The sequence below is a fragment of the Nelusetta ayraudi genome, unplaced genomic scaffold (genome assembly GCF_046127955.1).
Source record: "Nelusetta ayraudi isolate G7.1 ecotype Tasmania unplaced genomic scaffold, CSIRO-AGI_Nayr_v1 ptg000039l, whole genome shotgun sequence".
NCBI classification, from domain to species: domain Eukaryota; kingdom Metazoa; phylum Chordata; class Actinopteri; order Tetraodontiformes; family Monacanthidae; genus Nelusetta; species Nelusetta ayraudi.
In genome coordinates this window covers 2966976-2985000 of record NW_027466089.1, presented here as the reverse complement: position 1 = coordinate 2985000, position 18025 = coordinate 2966976, and the positions used below count along the sequence as shown (strand labels likewise).

The 18025-nt window shown below is 45.5% G+C and overlaps 1 long non-coding RNA gene across 2 annotated transcripts in view; it reads right to left on the bottom strand.

The window, feature by feature from the left end:
* Nucleotides 1-10634, bottom strand: part of LOC142892777 (uncharacterized) — a 141500-nt gene extending 130866 nt beyond the window's left edge. Inside the window, exons 1-3 of one of the 2 annotated variants that reach the window (XR_012927487.1) lie at nt 10439-10634; nt 9195-9367; nt 8729-8871 (exon numbers count right to left, since the gene is read on the bottom strand). This is a non-coding gene — a long non-coding RNA (uncharacterized LOC142892777). Of the gene's footprint in view, nt 1-8728; nt 8872-9194; nt 9368-10438 lie in introns of those variants that run through there. The other variant, XR_012927486.1, reaches the window with a different exon arrangement.
* Between the last annotated feature and the right edge of the window lie 7391 nt (nt 10635-18025).

The window sequence follows — 18025 nt, the reverse complement described above, 5'->3', positions numbered from 1 at the left end:
TCTATGTTTGTGTCTGTGTGTGTGTGTGAGAGTGGATGACGCCTTGCAGGTGCGGTCCTGGATGTCGGCTGCTGATTGGACGCGCCACGGCTGAGAAGGAGGAGCAGTCGAGCCAGCCTGACGGTCATCCCTCCTCCGCTCCCAACTCTGCAGTTAGTCACTTCTGAAATGGCGTTAGAGCACGCAGCCGTAGGGGTGGGCTGCCATTTTCTTTGTCCCCTCTTTTCTCCTGTTTATTAAGTATGTAGGGAGGTTAGCCTTTCTGTATTTGGCTTCTCTTTCTTTCTTTAGTTAGTTCTTAAGGCGAGCTAGTTGGAGTTTGGTTTATTATTTTGGCCTGGGCCCACCCTGAAGCCTTTGCTGCCCACTGGTTAAGTTGTTTTGTTTATTTCATTTACTGATTCATAAATGTTTTTGTTGAAAACCGCCAACTGCCGTGAGAAATGAATGAGGCTTGGGAGTGGGGGAAGGTGTCCCACACGTTGCGTCTCGGTCCCCCTCGACGGGACGTAACACAGTTTTCACCGTGACAGCAGGTTGAGCTCCTACCGTGTTAGAGGTGACGTCGTCACGTTAGCCTGTTCCATCCCTGCTAAATTCTTTAAAGAACTACCATTAGTAAACTTTTAAATTATAATACACTCTACACTAATTGTAATTTCCTGCCCGTGGTTCTATATTGCAACAGTTGACGGCTCATATCAGCAGATAAGCAGCAACAATCTGGGCATTGCGGGTGATTCATAAATATGTCATTTCTTATTAATTAGCCCATAAGTGTTGTACACCAGTGTGACACCAAATGCTTGTTGCTGACAGCAGTGAAGAAATGACACTCTCGTGGTTCTGCACATTAGTATAAATAGAGTGATTCTCTATCATTACATCACAGGACGGCGGCACTCTGACAGATTCCATGAACCTGGACACTGATGATCCAGACTCCGGTCCAGATGAGCCAACAGGCCACAGTGGAAACGGGTCAGAGCATGGACTGGCTGCTGAAAGGATCCAGGTAGGTGGCGCTGTCATCCCAAGGTGTGTGGTGTGGAGGATCAGGGCCAAAGTTCCAGATGCTCACAGATGTGACTGTGGATTCAGGAGGAGTGTTTGAAGGCTGGACTCCCAACAGTGATTGGCTGCTGAGGACCTCTCAATCACAATCAGGTTTTTTAGTGGCTGTGAGATTGAAAGTGAGATTGCATTGTCCAGGTAGGAGGACAGCAGTCAGCCATGTGTCACCTCCAGTCAACACGCAGTGGTTCACATGAAGGTCCAAGAGGCCTATAGACCTACACTGAGTCTGGAAGTGGCAGTACAGTTGGATCATTGTCTTTGTTGTGTTGTTTGGTCATTATGATCCAATGTAATGTGAGAGAAGGACGAGTGCAGTTATATTGGAGTGAGTTATTTAGAGTGTAATAGAAGTTATAATGCAGAGTCTGTTTTTATGAAATGTTCTATCACCTGGCAACCATCCATCCATCCATCCATCCATCCATCCATCCATCCATCTTCTACTGCCGTATCTGGAGTCAGGTCTCGGGGGCAGCAGCCTCAGCAGAGACCCCCAGACTTCCCTGGACCCAGTCACCTCCTCCAGCTCCTCCAGTGGGACCCCAAGGCTTCCCAGTCCAACCCAGAGACCTGGTCCCTCCAGCAGGGTCTCCTCCTGGTGGGACATGCCTGGAACACCTCCCCAGGGAGGCGTCCCAAACAAGACCCCGAGATGCTGGAACTCCTCCCGCTGAGGCAGGGTCTCCCCGCCGACCCAGAGAGGACAAACCACCTCATATCCAGCATTGATTTATCTGTTGGTGATTAATTATAATGTAACATTTATTTTATTTAAATTATATTTGAACTGAATTGGATTTGTTTGTAAAAGTGAGATTTATTTTAATTGATTCATGTGGTTTATGTTGAGACCTAGTGGAGAAGTGGGTATGGCCTACAGAAGGTTTGAGTACACAAGTTATTCAGATATGGAGAATCCCCATGGCAGGACTTCAGGAGATATATAATCAAAGTGTTAAAGCAGCAGAAATGAAACGTCAGTTGAGGTCAAGGTCTCACAGGTCAGAGGTTGTGATGGCTTTTATTGTCAGAATATTGAATCATTGAAATATAATGTTTGAGCTAGTAACAAAGTTAGGATGATATAACATAATCACATAAAATAAATGATCTGGTTTCCTTCTGATTCATTGACGTCCTTCTGAAATCTCCACACAAACATCTGGCAAGCATCAAAACCATGAATTATTTTGAGGGAAATTTCTTTTGTCTTACTTATAATTCAATAATGATTTGAGTTCCCTTGTTGTGTTGTGAATCACTTTATCTTTTCCACATGATTTCCTTATTTAAAATCATGAAGCAGAAATAAAGTCTCTTGAAAAGTATTTTTCACCTCCAAAATGAAGATGTTATAGAACTCTGAAGTGAGAGCAGATCAGTGTGTTGTTGATGTGTGAAACCTTAATGCTGAGATGTTCCAGCCGTGGATGATGAGAGCAGAAGCAGTGGTTGTGTTGCTGCTGCCTTCACTGAGCAGCTGCTCCAAGTCCTGCTTCTTCCACTGAGGATTCAGCTCCACCAGTGGCTTCTGGGACGTCTCTCCCAGTAACCACAGCAGCTTGTAGGGAGAAGCAGTCCGCCAGCCACCAGGCTCCACTGGGGTCAAAGGTCGTGCCAGCTTGCTGGTTAGCTCCACTGGTTGTAGTTCTGTCAACCACCACTAGATGGGGCTCTCCTCTTCACTCTCCTCCTCACTCCCCATCACAAAGGTCTCCCAGCTGCAGAGGGAAGAAGAGACAGTGTCAGTCAGGACTCACCGTCCTTGAACGCATCATCACACAGACGTTGACTGTTGATGGAGATGATGGAGTGACTGGTGAGAAGAAGCAGACTCTCAGTCACATGTCAAGTGTGGAACATCAGAAGGTCATGTGACCATGGAGTGTTGGACTGATACTGAGGCCTGATGAAGATGAACTGATCAATAATTGAGTGGTGAACTGAGAGAAGAAGCAGTTTGGCAGCAGATGTTGGATGAATGAGGAGCAGTTGATCAATGTTGACATAGTTTTTCTATTGGCTGGAAATGTCTTGTTGCCAGGCAGAAAGATCAACTCCCCAGTATGATACAACTGATGGTTGCATTGTGGCTACAAACAAAACCAAACAAGCAAAAACTGGTCAAACAGCGCCCCTCAGTGGCAGAACTGGGAGCTGCGAGGACCGACACGTCATAGGAAGGTTTGAAGGTTCAAGGCCACATTTGAACACATTGTTTCTTATTGACATATTATAGAGTGACCTGTCTGAAATATTTGTCTGTTAATCAATGTGTTATTTTTTCAGCATGTGTTCATTTCTCTGTACAGTCTGCAGTAGAAGGTAGTTTTGACTTGAGGGCGCCCCCTGGCGGCTCTTTACAAAACTACAGTTGCCATCACTTGTTGGCAGTCCATGATGACGGTGAGAAAAATGTGATTTCCTCTTTGAAGAGCTGCACCTGTTTCTCCCTGACGTGATGAGACTGGACACTTGTTGAGGGGAGTGGCGGCTGCTGGTCTTTCATGGAGGGGAAGCTCATTTTCTGCCTGCGTCATAAAATCCATTTGTTTATTTATACGTAAATTATGCCATCAATGTCTTTCAATAAAAATGATATATATATATCATTTTATATATATATATATATATATATATATATATATATATATATATATATATATATATATATATATATATATATATATATATATCTTTGTATATATATATATTAAGGGTGTCAAAGTTAATGCGTTATTAACGCGTTAACTCAACGCCGCTTTATCGCCGAAAAGTTTTTTTATCGCGCAATTAACGCACACGATGCTTTTTGAGCCTTTGGCCGCTCCGTAGATTGTGGAAACTGGAAATGAATTGACTCACAGCACACAGTCACACGCTTGCAGCCGGTGTACCGGCTTGTAAACACAACAAAAAAAACGAGCGCTTCCATTCGGCGCCCATGTTCATCAATGTAGTAGTTCACACCCGACGCGAACAGGCGCGCGGCTCCCCTCGCGGATCGCGCCATGCATTTAACGTCAGTTCACTGGACGTGGAAGCGAAGCGCCGAGCGCTTCCATTCGGCGCCCACGTTATTCAATGTGGTGGTTCACACTAGACGCAAACAGGCGCGTGGCTCGCGCCATGCAGTTGTCGCTTCGGCGTCTGCTCTATTTTGTGCGCGAGCCGTGAGCGATCCTCGTCAATAGTACAGGAAGTTGCTAAAAAAAACAACAACTAGAAAAGAAAATCCGGTGAATTTTCAAAATAAACTAATTTCAAAATAATATATGTATATATATATATATATATATATATATATGTATATATGTATCCACTGAGACTTACCGTCTGTAATGTGTCTTCCACAGGTCCAGTACAGGTCATGGACTACGAGGAGTACGACGACGAGTACTTGCTCTTCCAGCAGCTTCTCAACGACACCGCCAACACCTATGAGCCGGGTTACGTGGTCAGCGACCCGGTCCAGCTGTGTCCCAGGACCGGCGTCAACCACTTTGGCGCCAGGATCATCCCAGTCTTCTACTACGTCAACTTCCTGCTCAGCTACCTCGGCAACGGCTTGGTGCTCTTTGTCATCTACAAGTACGAGAAGCTCAACACCGCCACCAACGTCTTCCTCCTGAACCTGGTCCTGTCCAATGTCCTCTTCACCTCCAGCCTCCCCTTCTGGGCCACCTACCACCTCTCGGAGTGGATCTTCGGCGAGGCGCTGTGCAAGCTGGTCAGCGGCGCCTACTCTGTTGGCTTCTGCTACCTGACCGTGGTGCACGCAGTCCCGGCCGCCAAGAGCAGGAGGAGGGCGAACGCCGTGGCGGGAACGCTGACGGTCTGGCTGGTCAGCGTGGCGGCCAGCGCCAAGGAGTTTGTCCTGCAGACGGTGTGGGAGAGTCCGTTCGACTGGCTGATGTGCGAGGAGGCCGGGTACCCAAACCCCGCCTCCCCGGTAACCTCACGGGACGGTCTAGCCTTGGGCGTACTTCCTGGTTGCGTCACCGCCATTCCCTCCTGCCTGGCCAACCCCGGAAGTGTGGTTTTCATAGCATCAAGCTCACCATTGGTTGGTTGCATGTTCAAATCAGTAAAAACCCTGCGTTAAAAACTGATGATTTGATGTGAAATTTCAATACTTAAATTTATACGCGGTGTCTTTGCCAGTAGATGGCGCTAATTTCAGCTGACTTCCCAGGATCCCAGGATGCTTTGCAGCAGCAGCACGCAAAGCATCCTGGGATACAGAAGGAGGTGAAGGATAGTAGTGGTGTAGCCTTGGTGCTAACAGTAGGGAGCATTTGGAGCGTCGTTCTGACTATTGGGAATTGGGAGGAGCCTTCAGCGCAGTGCGGTGACGCAACTTCCTTTCAAATTGCAGCCTTCCAAGGATGCAGCGCCTGAACTGAGACACAGCCATGGACTGCTGGTGACGTACGGGGTCACGTGACCCGTTCACTGACCAGTGAACATGGCGCGGGGATGTGTGTGAAAAGTACACAATTATTCTTTGGGTTTTGAACTCAACGGTTTGTTGTGTTGTGTAAACCTTGTCAGCAGTGAGTTGTATCAACTATTATCAACTACTACAAATAGATCAATAAATACACACATTTCATGGACTGAAATGTGTTTTTCTGATGTGGGCTGTTTGTCCTGGTGTGTTTCCAGAGGAAGTCCTGGATCCTTGTGGCTGTAGGGGGAGTAGGACGCTCAACGTTGGCCTTGACAAAGGACAGTAGTGACCTTGTCACTGCTGAGCTCCACTCAGTTTGTTCAAACACTGGGTTTGTTTTTACCTAACCCTGATGGAGCCTTGCTATGAGTGGAACTGTGACACACGAGAAGGCTTTACTAGACAGAGGGGGTGGGGGGTAGTGGAGCAGCAGCAGATGGATGCAGTGTTTTGGTGAGCCACCTCATAGGAGGAGACAATGTATCCTGGGATATCATGGAGAAAACGTGTTGCTGTAATGTCAATGGAAGCAAGTCAGTGTCTGTGAAGCCCCACCAGGGTGTTGAGCTACTAGAACAGGGGTGACATGACAGACCTGCATCGAGTCGGCGGGCCACCGAAGTTATGTTGACGGGGGGGGGGGCAACTCCATTGGGACAGACCTCTACATCGCGGTCGAACGTGATATATGGATAGATGGCGGTCAAAACGCTATTTCGCCGGTGATAGATAGTGTGTGTTGAATACATACATTCGTCACTGTATTTTGATTTACCTTGTATGTATATCTATACTGTTGGAATCATATATTTAGTTTAGATGTTAGTGTTGAATAATATAATTAGTTTAGATGTTTGTTTATAATAACATGATTATTAATATAAAGCTGTTTAATCATTTGGCTGACCTACTCATAGAGAAAAGGCATTGTTGCAGGAGTCACACAAAGAGCTCAAGAAGGAGCAAAGGGAAGAACATCCCTCACTAACTGGTGACCCTGGGGGAGCAGAGGGTGACCCTGGAGACCAGAGGGTGACCCTGGGGGACCAGTGGGTGACCAGAGGGTGACCCTGGGGGACCGGATCACCCTGGGGGAGCAGAGGGTGACCATGGGGGACCAGAGGATGGACAGAGAGCTAACTGACTTTGCGACCACCATAAGACTTTATAACCCGGTCATTTACAGGGGGGAGAACTCATGATCCATCGGAGGCACGGGGGGGAGGAGCCTGTGACCTCAGGCATGTTGTGCACTGTATTATTTCAACAGGTCACGCTGGAACCAATGATGGATCATTTGGCTCCCTGCCAAATAAGGACTTGTTTCCTGTTGCACTCAGTAATCAGAGACTTGGATCAAAGGCTGCCCCAACATCCAATGAGGCTTGGGTCTGGAGACCGGGCAGCCAGTCAGAAGAGGACAACACCTGGGAGTGTTTGCATGTTTTCTTTCTGTATAAAAGGACTGGGTCAAGGGACAGAGAGCAGTCAGACTTCATGCCCTGATAATACTTTGGTGTTGCTAGGGTTCTGAACTGGGCCCAGAGCTCTGTATAGTTGTACCCTCAATTGATTTCTTTACTAAAGACATATTTAAATTGGCATTCTTCTCCTGTGACTCTTCATTCAACCAACACGCGGATCAGCAGCACGGCACAAGGAAATCTGATCCAACAATACATAGAGAGAGAGAAAGAGAGAGAATTTTGTGTATACAACATTAATACAAACAAAGTACCGTAAATACGCCAGGGATTGACAGAAAAAAAAAGATAACCTTAATCAACCAATGTAGTTTGGCCTAATAGAGTTGCCGTATGTGATGTCATTGGCAGTCGCCGACCGGACAGAGGCGACTGCCAATGACGTCACATACGGCAACTCTATTAGGACGGGGTTTGCTCATGTCTGTACTAGAACCACCCAGAACCACCAGGGTGTTTAGCGCTTAGAACCTCCTAGAACCTCCTAGAACCATCCAGAACCACCAGGGTGTTTAGCTCTTAGAACACCCTAGAAGCTCCTAGAACCATCCAGAACCACCCAGAACCACCAGGGTGTTTAGCTCTTAGAACCCCCGAGAACAATCCAGAACCACCAGGGTGTTGAGCTCTTAGAACCCCCTAGAACAATCCAGAACCACCAGGGTGTATAGCTCTTAGAACCCCCGAGAACAATCCAGAACCACCAGGGTGTTGAGCGCTTTATTGCAATGACTCTGCAAACACTGAGACACCTGAGTCAAATGATACAAGTGTTGGTGAAGATGCCACATTTCACAGCACATTGAAGCTACTAACATAGATCTACATACACATTAATCTACCTGAACATGCAAACACAAGCAGGTGGAGATTTAAAGATACTGTTCAAGAAAAAAGGTGCATTAAACATTGATGGACTTATATGGGTACGCATATAAATGTATATTTATTAGTGCTGGGACTCCATTAAAGAAAATAATCTAATTAATTATGGTCTTTGTAATTGGTCAAACCTCTGACCTTTGATCTCTATCAGTCATGGTTGACCTCCAGTGCTCACGCAGTGCTTCACTGGAAGGCCAAGAACAATCCAAGAGTCCACACGTGGCACTGCAAGGTCCACCAGTGGCTTCTGGGACGTCTCTCCCAGTAACCACAGCAGCGTGTAGGGAGAAGCAGTCTGCCAGCCACCAGGCTCCACTGGGGTCAAAGGTCGTGACACGCAGTTCTGTCAGCCACCACTAGATGGAGCTCTCCTCTTCACTCTCCTCCTCATCCTCCCTCAATACCTCTCCCACCTGCAGAGAGAAGAAGAGACAGCAGGAGTCAGGACTCACAGTCCTTGAACGCATCATCACACAGACGTTGACTGTTGATGGAGATGATGGAGTGACTGGTGAGAAGAAGCAGACTCTCAGTCACATGTCAAGTGTGGAACATATGAAGGTCATGTGACCATGGAGTGTTGGACTGATACTGAGGCCTGATGAAGATGAACTGATCAATAATTGAGTGGTGAACTGAGAGAAGAAGCAGTTTGGCAGCAGATGTTGGATGAATGAGGAGCAGCTGGACGACACCATCCTCCTCTCACACTGTGACTGGGAACACTGGACCTCTGCTGTGGGATCAACTGGCTTTGGTGCTGGAACCATCATCCACTGCTTCCAAACCAGTACTGACCTCACAGTCTGCAGTTGATAGTCTCTGTTGTAGACAAGATCCATCAGTGGCTTCACTGATGAAGCCTTCAGGTTGTTCAACCTCAGGTCCAGCTCTCTGAGGTGGGAGGGGTTGGACTTCAGAGCTGAGAGCAGCCAATCACAACTGACCTCTGACAAACTGCAGTCAATCAACCTGAATAGAGAATAAATGATGGAGAGTTTATAATGATGGAGAGTTTTTCCAGGGTGTCATCACTCTGAAAATCAAAGTGAAATGTCGACTTCAGAATCTGACACTACAGAAAATGTCACCTTGAAATTAAATCCTCAGTCCAAAACTAATGTGTGTTGAAATGATGTTTGGTCACATGACCACTGATGAACAGAATGAAGTTTTCATATTTCTGGATGTCATTTTGATATGAATCAACCTTCAGTTCAATGTTTATTCAACATGTGTGATGACGTGTGTTTGGTGCTGAAACCATCATCCACTGGTTCCAAACCAGTACTAACCTCAGAACCTCCAGTTTACAGTCTGGACTCTGCAGAAAACCACTCAGCACCTTCACTCCTGAATCCTGCAGCTGGTTCAACTCAGGTCCAGGAGTCTGAGGTGGGAGGGGTTGGACTTCAGAGCTGAGAGCAGCCAATCACAGCTGAGCTCTGACAAACTGCACAACTCCAACCTGAATAGAGAATAAATGATGGAGTGAGTGGAGTTTTCATCACTATATTAAAAAAATATGAAATTAAAAATATGAATGTCTATAACACTGTAATGTCCATTAAACCAATCAGAAGCATAACAATAATACTGAAATAATGAATCACCACAATAAAATATTTTATATCAACCTGTTTAGTCATGTGACCACTGATCAGCTGTTAACAATGTTGGAATTCATTGATTCATTTTGCCTCAAAGGTTCAGTGTGTAAAATCAGTGCAGATTTATTGCTGAAAGCTTCATATACAACCGTCAATATAGTTTGAAGTCTTTGATTAGTAGAAAATAAAAGTCCTCTGCTTTTCCTGCCATTAGAATGCTTCTTTCTAGAAACAGACAGAAGGTCAAAGGTCGTGGCCATCTTGCACCGCCATGTTTGTAGGCGGCTGGTTGGGAAGATGAGTTTGAGAGACAGTTTCATATTGATGGTTGGAGGCTGGAATCCTCTAATAAAGCAAGTGCTGAGAACAAATGGTTATTAAGTGACTGAAATGCAGTGGAATCTTTTCTGCATCTTGCTCATCAATACTGAACTGACTGAGATGATAGAACCTGCATTGACCCTTGACCTTCTGCTGAGTCCAGCTGGATCTATCGGATCTATCTACAGTATCTAAGTGCTCATACAGGTGGCTAATGCTAGCGCTAGCTGAAAATCATGCTAGCACTGGACTGTCTGCTGTGACTATGACTGATTGTGATGCTAATAGATGGTTGTAATATTTGTGTTGATGGAACTTTATCATTATACAGAGAACTAGACACCTTTGCTGTCAACCACATCCTTTATGATGCTGGAAGGCTACCGTAGTTCACTGGCAAGAAGGGGAGAGGGAGCGTCAGCAAGTAAGCACTGCAATCTGATGGCACTAGATGGCAGGATTTTACATACTGGACCTTCAAATCCAGTTTCACTCATTTCAAACACAAACCAGTGACTGGAAATTGAATTTCCAACAGCAGTGAAGTGAAAATCATGACAACAATAACAAGAGTGATAGAAGTTGTAAAGTGAAGAGGGTGAACTGACCTCAGAGTCTCCAGTTTACAGTCTGGACTCTGCAGAAAACCACTCAGCTCCTTCACTCCTGAATCCTGCAGCTGGTTGTCACTCAGGTCCAGGTGTCTGAGGTGGGAGGGGTTGGACTTCAGAGCTGAGAGCAGCCAATCACAGCTGAGCTCTGACAACCTGCACCTCTCCAGCCTGAATGTAGAATAAATGATGGAGAGTTTATAATGATGGAGAGTTTTTCCAGGGTGTCATCACTCTGAAAATCAAAGTGAAATGTCGACTTCAGAATCTGACTCTACAGAATAAAATGGGAGAGGGAGGGTGAGCGAACGAGTGCTGCACTGTGGAGTCCATTACTGGCTCTTGATGATGTTGGTGTCTGGGCCCCCTTGCACCAAAGTAGGATTGCGTCATCCAAGATGAGTCACTAAGCCTTCAGCGTTCAACCAATCCACAACACGTGTGTCCAGGCTTCATGGGTTGCACTAAAAGCCATCCAGGATGAGAAGACACGGATTCATCAAGCCAGGTGAAAGCTATCCTGGATCAGTGCGCCATGCACGCGGCTTCCTTCCATAGACCCCGGTTATGGAGCTGGGATTAACGGATTGGCCATCTTTGACCTCCTCATAAGCCTCCATGAGGATTTGCGCCTGGGACGGGGATTCAGACTCTCGAACTTTCTTTTTTTTTGTAATTTATTGTTTATTTGGAGAAGCAAAGACATTTCTCTTGCGTACAATATAAAGTCCACATCAAGTGTGGATATGAAAATATAATTGCTAATAATACTCCATTCCTTTTAACATAAAAAAGAAAAAAAAAAAAAAAAAAAACACAGTAAAATGTGTATCATCTCATGAACCAGTCTAGCAGTGTGTATCATGACAATGATTTTACAGAGCAGTCAAATTCAGTTTACAGAAATTACAGCTTTTATATATTCCGTCCATTTTGTCCATATCCTGAAAAAGGAGTCTCTTTGACCTTTAAGACAGAATGACAATTTCTCTAGAATGTAAATATTCTGAACAATATCAATCCATTCATCAATTGTAGGTGCTTCAGTCCTCAACCATTTTCTCGTGATAGTTTTTTTGCTTGCTGCCAGAAGCATTGCCATGAGTTTTTTATCTGACAAATTCCAGTTATCCCATGAGATGTCTCCTAAGTACAGGACTTCACATTTAAAAGGAATTTTCTCAACAAAAATGTTATTTAAGTGCATGCACAGTTGATCCCAGAATGGTTTGATCACCGGACAACCCCAGAAGATATGGTAATGATTTGCCTTGTCTGTCTTACATTGTCTCCAGCAGGTAGCACTGTTGCTGTGATGTTTTTTCTGGGCAGGGGTTACAAAAAACCGAACAATGTTCTTCCAACAGAATTCCCTCCATGAATTGGAGCTTGAGGTCGTCCATTGAAATTTGTGAATCTTTTCCCAGCTTTCAACAGAAATAATTAAATTTCCTTCTTTTTGCCATTTATTCCTTATGTAGTCTGTGTCAACTTGTTTGAACAGCTGAATACCATTGTATAACTTGGAGACAACTTTAGTACAGGAACCTGATTTCAACAATGACAAAAGCACTTCTAAGAATCCTGGTCCAGCTGTTTCCCAAGTTTCTTGTAGATTATGATTATAGTAAGACCTAACCTGCAGATATCTGAAGAAGTCATCCTTCTCCAACCCATTTGACCTTTGAAGTTCTTCAAAACTCTGAAACACCCCCCTCTTGATAAATGTATAATAGGTGGTTAATCCTTTTGAGATCCATCCCTTGAATCTCCCGTCATTCTTGTTTGGTTTAAAAGCCGAGTCAAAAGCGCACCACTTGAACATTTTGATCTGGTTACCTAAATGGCAAATTTTCACTATTCTTCTCCAAGAGTTTAGCATTGTGTATAACATCGAGTCATGCCGTATCATCAAATCATCTTGTAGTTCTTTGTCCATCAACATCGATAAGAGAGGTACACCTTCCACTGAGGAACTCTCTATGTCTTTCCATCCTGCATTGTATTGTGGACAGCATAGATAAATTAATGGTTTCAGTTGAGCTGCAAGATAATATTCCTGTAGGTTGGGAAGACCCAACCCCCCTTTCTCTTTCTTCAACTGCAGTGTTCTGTACCTTATTCTGGCCTTTTTCCCTTGCCAGATATATTGTGATATTAATCTGTCCCATTCTGTAAATTGTTTCTCCGGAATCAAGATAGGTAAGCACTGAAATAGATATAACAAGCGTGGACTGACTCAACTCTGGAGTGTAAATTGAAAAAAGGGATCACATTCCATCTCTGTATGTCTATTTTTAGTCTTGATGTTAGGGGGCCATAGTTGGCATCGAAAGTCCTGGAAAATTCTTTTGTTAGAAAAACCCCCAAATATTTTATGGTATCCGCCTCCCAATTCCATCTATACAAACTCTTAATTTTATTTGGAGAGACATAATTCAGTGTTAAAACCTGAGTCTTGTTGATATTAATCTTGTAACCCGACAATGAACCATATTCCGCAATCATCTCCATTAATATGGGTATAGTTTTAGTTGGATTTGTTATAGTTAGTATTAAATCATCAGCGAACAGGGATAGCTTTTGTTCACCAGAGGCCATCGCAACTCCTGTTATGTCAGGCCTCTGCCTTATCCATTGGCTCAAAGGCTCTATAAAAAGGGCGAAGAGGAGAGGAGAAATACAACACCCCTGCCTCGTACCTCTTTCCAAAATAAATGATTCCGATAGATCTCCGTTAATTTTTATCTTAGCTGATGGTTTCTCGTACAACCAATACATCAATTAAGGACTGGTGGAATCCAAATTTATGCAACACTTTATACAGAAATTACCATCTGACCGAGTCAAATGCCTTTTCTGCGTCCAAACTCAGCATTGCAGTTTCTATTTTGTTTTGTTCTACGTGATTCAAGATGTGAAATGTTTTTCTGATGTTGTCCTGAGTCATTCTGTGTTTGATAAAACCCGTCTGGTCCTTATGTATTATGTCCATTTAAGTGATGTCTTCCATTTCACCAATCACATTGGAGAGCCCCCTCAAGCCCACTAGAACTAAAAGAACATGAACAGATAAAGCAAGAACATACATACTCACTGCACAATGAAAAAAACAAAAAAACAAAAAACAAAACCAAACAAACTCGGCTTCCAAACAGGGGTCCATAACCTAGACCCTGTTGAGGTTCTTGGTGACAGCCCGGAAGGGAATGTCCTCCCAAATCTATTGGTGAGGGCCCTTCAGGTGGCAGCAGCACAGTTCCGGATGGACCCTGACGAACCTTTTTGTGAAACTATCATCTTTAACTTAGCCTATGTAGAAATTTCTATCTGAGAAGTGTACCTCAAGAGGAAAAACGTGGTATCCTTCAGTTCTCAAGGAGCTGGTGGTGATGTTCTCCTAAATGCCCGGAGCCTCTCTTTGTAGTTGACTTCTCTTGAAGAGCTGGAGGCGCCTTTCTCTCTTCTCCCTCCTGTCCTAGTCCAGGTCAGCCGCTCGATCTGCTCCTTCAGGGAATCAGGTGAACTGATGACTTTCACTTTGTAACCTCTTTTGACCATGTCCTCCGTAGCCTCCTCTATGTTGTCGTAGGTTCTGGGCCCTTCTTCATATCTCACTCGCAATCTCGCCGGAAAAAGGGTCTGGAACGAGACCCCGTTCTCCTTCAGAGCCCTATGAACCTCCGTATACTCTCGTTGTTTTCTGAGAATGGCTGGTGGGTAGTCGTGGTCGAGATTTATTCGCTTTTCACGGCAAAAGAGTCCCTTTTGTTGCCAAGCCTTGCGCAGCACAGACTCTTTCATTTTGAAGCTCGAAAACCTCACAAGTATTGAACGTGGTGATACATTCTTCGGGGGTTGCGGTCCCAGCGCCCGATGTGCTCTTTCTATCCACACGTCTGCCGCGTTCTCGACCAGACCGAGCCCCTCTTTCAGTAAGGTCTCCACAAATGTAGTCATCGACAGTGGAATATGTTGATGCTTCTGTCAGGAGAAACATCACCAGTGTTCATCTCCTTCAGGTTGTTGATGACCTTCTGTAAGGTTCCTGTATGATTGTCAGTGAGACCCAGCAGGCCTCCTAAGAGTCTATGGTTGGATTCCAGACTGAGTCCATGGAGAAAGCGAACAAACAAGTCCAGGTGACCGTTTGGACTCTGCAGGGATTTCTTCATCATCTTCTGAAGGAACTCATCCAGGGATTCTCCAGAGTGACCATCTTCTGTCCTCTTCCAGTTGGTGTGACAGTGGAAGCTGAAGACTGCAGCCAGAAACTCCTGGACGCTCAGATGAACGAAGCAGTAAACGGTTTTGTGGAAGATCACACTCTCTCTTCTGAAGATCTCTGTACAAACTCCTGAGTACACAGAGGCGTCAGTCACACTGAGACCACACTTCTCCAGGTCTTCACTGTAGAACATGATGTTTCCACTCTCCAGATGTTCAAATGCCAGCTGGCCCAGCTTCAGAAGAAGCTCCCTGTCAGCCTCCGTCAACTCCTGTGGACCTCCTCCATACTTGTGCTGCTTCCTCTTGGTCTGGACCAGCAGGAAGTGTGAGTACATGTCAGTCAGGGTCTTGGGCAGCTCTCCTCTCTGCTCTGAGCTCAACATGCTCTCCAGAACTGTGGCAGTGATCCATTAGAAGACTGGGATCTGACACATGATGTGGAGGCTCCTGGAGGCCTTGATGTGGGAAATGATCCTGCTGGACACATCTCTATCTCTTAACCTCCTCCTGTAATACTCCTCCTTCTGGTCATCGGTGAAGCCTCGTACTTCTGTCAGCCAGTCCACGCATGACGGAGGGATGTGATTGGCTGCTGCAGGTCTGGAAGTTATCCACAGCAGAGCCGAGGGAAGCAGATCTCCTCTGATCAGGTTTGTTAGCAGGACGCTGACTGACTTCTTCTGAGTGACGTCAGTCACCACCTGGTTCTTCTCAAAGTCCAGAGCCAGTCTGCTTTCATCCAGGCCGTCCAAGATGAAGAGAAGCTTGCAGACATGCAGCTGCTCTGCTGTGAGCTTCTCTAACGTTGGATGAAAAACATGGAGAAGCTCCAGAAGACTGTAGTGCTGCTCTTTGACCAAGTTGAGCTCCCTGAATGAGAGAGGAAGCACCAGATGAAGGTCCTGGTTCTCCAGGCCCTGGGCCCAGTCCAGAGTGAACTTCTGCACTGAGAAGCTTTTTCCAACCCCAGCGACGCCGTTGGTCAGCACCACTCTGACTCTGAGTCCCTGCTGCTCAGGTGAGGCTTCAAAGATCTGGCTGCACCTGATTGGACGGTCGTGGAGGCTCTTCTTGGTCTTCTTGGTCTCCATGGTCTCAGAGGTCTTGGTGGTCCTCTTGGTCTTCTTGGTCTTCTTGGTCTTCTTTGTCTCTGTGGTCTTCTTGGTCTCTGTGGTCTTCTTGGTCTTGTTGGTCTCCAGCTGCCTGACCTCATGCTCTCTGTTGACCTCCTCACTCAGTCCCTCAGTGATGTAGAGGTCAGTGTAGATGCTGTTGAGGAGGGTTTGACTTCCTGCTTCTACACCTTCAGTCACACGTTCACATCTCCTCTCCAGACTGATCTTCTGCTGCTGTAGAAGCTCCTGCAGACCATCATCAGCCTCTGGAGCAGAGAAAAGGTTGGAGAAGAAAACATCAGTGTGACAGTGTGAGCATAATTTTCTCTCCACAACTTTTCAGCTGCTGTGGTGAAGCTGCTGTGTGACTGTTTGCTCTCAACGTCCCTCAGTGGGATATTTTCTGATTCTTAGATTCTCTGATCAGTGTTTCTGCTCCCACTTCCCTGAAATCACATGACGCTGTGTTGAGCTCAAGTGCAGCCACGCCCCTCTCTCTCTGCCAGGGTGCATCCAGTGTGGCTGTGGCTCCCAGGAGCAGTTGGAGTGCAAGAGGTGAAGATGGTCTGGTCCTCAAGGAGCTGCTCACTCCATCAAAAGACAAGGGCAGCAAACATTGTGTCAGAAGCAGTGGCAGGAAAACAGTGGCAGAAACTGCACAAGGAGCAGAACACACTGCAGGACAAAGTAGTGATGGACAAATGAAGCTTGTGGGAAATATCCAAGCACTGGAGCCACTGCTTCAAAATGGCTGCAAATGACTGCAAGCTGCAGTAACACTGCCCTCTGCTGGCCACACACACACACACACACACACACACACACACACACACACACATCTCAATGAGCAGCATTCAGGATGCTGCATTTATTGTAGAGAAGCTTTGATGCTGAAGTATCATTGCTCTGATCGCCTTTGACCTTAAAAAGCCTCAACTTGAAATAATCTCTCTCTCTCAGGGTCAAAGGTCAAGGGCCAGAGGGATCAGTGGCACTGTTCAAAGCCACATTCACTGACTTTACCTTCCTGTTGTTGAGTTGAAACTCCGCCCACCCTCCCAGTTTCAGGGAGCCTGATTGTAACGGAACAATTGAATCAGGGGTCAGACGGTTGGAACCGGGTCAAAGGTCAAATTCATAGGTCAAAGACGTGTATTTCAGGAACAGAAGGTCATATAAAGATGATTCCACCTCTGGCCTGTTCAGAAGGGAGGAATTATGTCAGAGGATACAGGTTTGAAGTCAAACTACGTCCCGGGGGCCATATGCGGCCAATTACACTCTCCAATCCGGCCGACCAAACTTGAAGGAATTATATTAATAGTCATTAAGTCATGAAATAGAAAACAATGAAAACAATTATTTTGTTGTGTTCATTATTTAATTGCCATTAAAGCAACATGTTGTCTACACATCCCCTGATATATGTCTTCCTCCAATGAGAAAGCGGCCCCTCTCTCATATTGTAGAAGCCATTATGGCCCACCAGTCAAACAGTTTGCCCACCCCTGGATTAGAGGCTCACTTAGTGTTGGAGTTGGGCTTGGTTCAAAGTAGCAAGAGAACAAAAGAGGCTTTGCTTCAGAATTGAACCAACAACCAGGAGTGGAACCCTGGTTTTCAGCACCACAGTAAGCAGGCTAACCCACTGAGCTAAGCTGCTAACCTGCTAAGCAGGTTCCTGAGGTCTGTGCAGGGATGTCACTACATCAATAGACAGCAGTGACTTGACATTGGTGCGTTTCAACACTGGACTCTGCAGGAGAAACAAACAGCCACAGTCACTTTGTACAAGTGCAACACAACAAGTGGAGCTGAAGCCTTTTAGATACAATTAAGAGGAAAGAAAATTCTCCTCACTCTTTGAAAATGGAATTCAAACAGAGTTTGAAAAGAGGGAAGGGGGAGCTCTGTGTTGGGAGTCAGCATTGGTCCCCACAAGACCGTCTTCAGCGCTGAGAAAGCAAAGAACTACAGAGGCCTCAGTGCTTCACCTGACACACTGACACACACTGACACACACACACTGACACACACTGACAAGCAGCGACACAGACACACAACAAAGGACAACAAGTTGCCAAAACCAAAGATTCTTCAACTCATTTCCTCATCAGTGATGAATAATAGAAGATCATCAGCATCAAATCAATCATATATAGGTCACTGTATGATATAATGACACAGTTTATAGTCACGTGTTTACCAGAAGCAGTGGGCTGTATAATAGGATGTATGA